The following is a 5124-nucleotide window of genomic DNA, read 5'->3' as shown; positions in this document are numbered from 1 at the left end:
CTTGTTGAGGCTTTGTTGATCCTTCCATGAGAAATTTGGATAATTTCTCCATGAGGGGTTATAGGTGTTTCCATAGGGTTCACCCATGTAATTCAACTCTGCTATTGCAAGGTTCTCAGGATCATAAGCTTCTTCTTCAGAAGAGGCCTCTTTAGTACTGTTGGATGATTCCTTCAATCCATTCACACTCTGAGAAATCATATTGACTTGCTGAGTCAATATTTTATTCTGAGCCAATATGGCATTCAGAGTATCAATTTCAAGAACTCCCTTCTTCATAGGCATCCCATTACTCACAGGATTCCTTTCAGAAGTATACATGAACTGGTTATTTGCAACCATGTCAATGAGTTCTTGAGCTTCTGCAGGCATTTTCTTTAGGTGAATGGATCCACCTGCAGAATGGTCCAATGACATTTTAGATAATTCAGAAAGACCATCATAGAATATATCCAGGATGGTCCATTCTGAAAGCATGTCAGAAGGACACTTTTTGGTCAGTTCCTTGTATCTATCCTAAGCTTCATAGAGGGATTCTCCTTCTTTCTGTCTAAAGGTTTGAACATCCACTCTAAGCTTTTGAGGAGGAAAGAACTTGGCTAAGAAAGCCGTGACCAGCTTATCCCAAGAGTTCAGGCTATCCTTGGGTTGAGAGTCCAACCATATTCTAGCTCTGTCTCTTACAGCAAATGGGAAAGCATAAGCCTATAGACCTCGGGATCAACTCCATTGGTCTTAACAGTATCACAGATCTGCAAGAATTCAGTTAAGAACTGAAAAGGATCTTCAGATGGAAGTCCGTGAAACTTGCAGTTCTGTTGCATCAGAGAAACTAATTGAGGTTTAAGCTCAAAGTTGTTTGCTCCAATGGCAGGGATTGAGATGCTTCTTCCATGTAAATTGGAATTTGGTGCAGTAAAGTCACCAAGCATCTTCCTTGCATTGTTATTATTTTTGGCCATGTTTTCTTCTTTTTCGAAAATTTCTGTCAGATTTTCTCCAGAGAGTTGTGCTTTGCTTCCCTTAGCTTTCTCTTTAGAGTCCTTTCAGGTTCAGGATCAGCTTCAACAAGAATGTTCTTATCCTTGTTCCTGCTCATATGAAAAAGAAGAAAACAAAAAAGAAAATATGGAATCCTCTATGTCACAGTATAGAGATTCCTGTATGTGAGTATAACAATAGAAGAATAGAAGAAGAGAAATTCGAACACCAAGAGGAAGAGAGGGTTCAAATTTTGAGATGAAAAGAAGTGTTAGAAAATAAATAAATAATTAGAAGGAGATGAGAGAGAGGGAATTTCAAAAATTAATTAAATTAAAAATAAAATTTAAATTTTGAAAATTAAAATTGAAATCAAATTAAATTAAAATTTAAAACAATTAGTTAATTAAAAAAAAGAAATTTGAAAAAGGGGGAAGGGATTTTCGAAAATTAGAGAGAGAGAATTAGTTAGGTAGTTTTGAAAAAGATATGATTGAAACAAAAAGTAAAGTGGTTAATTGAAAAGGATTTGAAAATCAAATTTGAAAAGATAAAAAGTTAGAAAAGATTTTGAAATTAAATTTTGAAAAAGATGTGCTTGAAATTTAATTTGAAAAAGATTTGAAAAAGAAATTAAAAAAGATTTGATTTTGAAAATTAAAGTTGATTACTTGACTAACAAGAAACTAAAAAGATATGATTCTAGAGTTTAAAGATTGAACCTTTCTTACTAGGCAAGTAACAAACTTAATATTTTTTTGAATCAATCACATTAATTGTTAGTAAAGATTTGAAATTATGAAACAAAATAAGAAAAAGATTTTTGAAAATCATTTTAGAATTTTCGAAAATTATGGAAGAAAAATGAAAAAGATTTGATTTTTGAAAAAGATTTGAAAAAGATAAGATTTTTAAATTGAAAATTTGATTTGACTCATAAGAAACAACTAAATTTTAAAAAGTTTTGAAAAATTCAACTCAAATTTTCGAAAATTTATGAGTGAAAAAGGAAAAGATATTTTTTTGATTTTTGAATTTTAATCAAGAAAGAGAAAAACATAAAAATGACTCAATGCATGAAAATCTTGGATCAAAACATGTGATGCATGCAAGAACACTATGAATGTCAAGATGAACACCAAGAACTTATTTTTGAAAAATTTTCAAGAAAAGAAAACATGCAAGACACCAAACTTAAAAAAATTTTATTCTTTAGACATTAATGTTTCAAGAATGCATATGAAAAACAAGAAAAGACACAAAATAAGAAAATATGAAGATCAAACAAGAAGACTGGCTAAGAACAACTTGAAGATCATGAAGAATGCAATGCATGAAATTTTCGAAAATAATTAAAAAGATGCAATTAACACCAAACTTAAAACTTGACTCTAAACTCAAACAAGAAACACAAAAAATATTTTTGATTTTATGATTTTATAAATTTTTTTTGATTTTTCGAAAATAAGAAATAAAGAGCTTAAAATTAAAATAAAATTACCTAATTTGAGCAACAAGATGAACCGTCAGTTGTCCAAACTCGAACAATCCCCGGCAACGGCGCCAAAAACTTGGTGCACAGAAATCGTGACGGTTCCATTCCATGGTAAGGGCGCTGAAAACTTTATACGCACGTTCATAATCTTAATTCTTTATCACAACTTCGCACAACTGACCAGCAAGTGCACTGGGTCGTCCAAGTAATAAACCTTACGTGAGTAAGGGTCGATCCCACAGAGATTGTCGGCTTGAAGCAAGCTATGGTCACCTTGTAAATCTCAATTAGGCGGATTCAAATGTATTAAGAGATTATAGTATACTAAAAGATAATTAAAATAGGATAGAGATACTTATGTAATTCATTGGTGAGAGTTTCAGATAAGCGTGTAGAGATGCTTTCGTTCCTCTGAACCTCTGCTTTCCTGCTGTCTTCATCCAACCTTTTCTATTCCTTTCCATGGCAAGCTTTATGTAGGGCATCAACGTTGTCAATGGCTACATCCCATCCTCTCTGTGAAAATGGTCCAATGCGCTATTACTGCATGGCTAATCATCTGTCGGTTCTCGATCATACTGGAATAGGATTTACTATCCTTTTGCGTCTGTCACTACCCCCAGCACTCGCGAGTTTGAAGCTCGTCACAGCCGTCCCTTCCCAGATCCTACTCAGAATACCACAGACAAGGTTTAGACTTTCCGGATCTCAGGAATGGCCATCCATGGGTTCTAACTTATACCACGAAGATTCTAATATCTCGGACTCGGTCCTCTGTATTAGATATCCAAGAGATATTCATTCTAGCTTGTTTGCATGTAGAACGGAAGTGTTTGTCAAGCACGCGTTCATAAGTGAGAATGATGATGAGCGTCATATAATCATCACATTCATCATGTTCTTGGGTGCGAATGGATATCTTAGAGAAGGAATAAGCTTGAATTGAATAGAAAAACAGTAGTACTTTGTATTAATTCATGAGGAACAACAGAGCTCTACACCTTAATCTATGGTGTGTAGAAACTCTACCGATGAAAATACATAAGTGATGAAGGTCTAGGCATGGCCGAGAGGCAAGCCCCCAAACGTGATCTAAAGATCAAAAGATAATCCAAAGATGTAAATACAATAGTAAAAAGTCATATTTATACTAAACTAGTTACTAGGGTTTACAGAAATGAGTAAATGATGCAGAAATCCACTTTCGGGGCCCACTTGGTGTGTGTGCTTGGGCTGAGCATTGAGCTTTACACGTGTAGAGGTCTTTCTTGGAGTTGAACGCCAGTTTGTAACCTGTTTCTGGCGTTTAACTCTACTTTGCAACCTGTTTCTGGTGTTTGACTCCAGAATGCAGCATGGAACTGGCGTTCAACGCCAGTTTACGTCATCTATCCTTTCCAACGCAATTAAGAGCGTGCCATTTGGAGTTCTGTAGCTCCAGAAAATCCACTTTGAGTGCAGGGAGGTCCAAATCCAACAGCATCTGCAGTCCTTCTTCAACCTCTGAATCTGATTTTTGCTCAAGTCCCTCAATTTTAGCCAGAAATTACCTGAAATGACAGAAAAACACACAAACTCATAGTAATGTTCAGAAATGTGAATTTTATTTAAAAACTAATAAAAATATATTAAAAACTAGCTAAATCATACTAAAAACTTTGTAAAAACAATGCCAAAAAGCGTATAAATTATCCGCTCATCAGTGATGCCCAACATAAAGCTTGCCATGGAAAGGAGTATGAATGATTGGTTGAAGACAATAGGAAAGCAGAAGTTCAGGAGGAACAAAGCATCTTCATACGCTTATCTGAGATTCTCACCAATGAATTACATAAGTATCTCTATCTTATTTTATATTTTATTCATTTTTCTATTATCTTAAACTTCATAACCATTTGAATCCACCTGACTGAGATTTACAAGATGACCATAGCTTGCTTCAAGCCGACAATCTCTGTGGGATCGATCCTTACTCACGTAAGGTTTATTACTTGGACGACCCAGTACACTTGCTGGTTAGTTGTGCGGAGTTGTGAAAAAGAGTTAAGATTACAATTGTGCGTACCAAGTTGTTGGAGCCATTGATGATCACAATTTCGTACACCACCAACCTAACCAATACAACAACCATAGCTCCAATCATCAGTCAGGCAACAACAGACCCTACCACAACTCACAAAATACATCATATCACTCCACCCAACAAACACACAGTAACCACCACTAGGAAGCATCAACCCCAACCATGCAACCATGTGAAATCAAGAGCAATTTTGAAAGAGTGGAAGCTGCAATAGCACAGATGTCATCACAGCTAACAGGAGATATTTCTAATGTTTTGGAGAGACAAATATAAGCATAAAGGAAGATGGATGCCAATCAAGAAGAGTGCAGATCAAACATAAGAAATCAAGGCGCATCGATTTCAAAATTGGAAGCACAATTGGCAAGCTTATCTAAGCAAATTCCAATGCCCACACATACATTTCCCAGTGATACCATGGCCAACTCAAGAGGGGAATGCAAGGCAATCACACTTAGAAGTGGAAAAGTTGTAGAAGAAGCATCCCCAAATGGGAGTAATCAAGAAAAAGAAGCTGGTTGGGAGCCTGAAAATAAGAAAAAAGAAGAGACCCCTGCACCATCAT

General features: G+C 35.4%; 1 non-coding gene across 1 annotated transcript; it reads left to right on the top strand.

Annotated features, from left to right (window-relative positions):
- Positions 1-471: 471 nt before the first annotated feature.
- On the top strand, positions 472-579 carry LOC148564689 (small nucleolar RNA R71). Its single transcript, XR_015884442.1, has one exon. It is a non-coding gene; the product is annotated as a small nucleolar RNA R71 (small nucleolar RNA).
- Positions 580-5124: the final 4545 nt, after the last annotated feature.

This window comes from Arachis ipaensis, chromosome B5 (genome assembly GCF_059453495.1).
Source record: "Arachis ipaensis isolate K30076 ecotype BB chromosome B5, ASM5945349v1, whole genome shotgun sequence".
Lineage (NCBI taxonomy): Eukaryota > Viridiplantae > Streptophyta > Magnoliopsida > Fabales > Fabaceae > Arachis > Arachis ipaensis.
The sequence above is the reverse complement of the archived record's forward strand: the minus strand, read 5'-3'. Positions and strand labels throughout refer to the sequence as shown.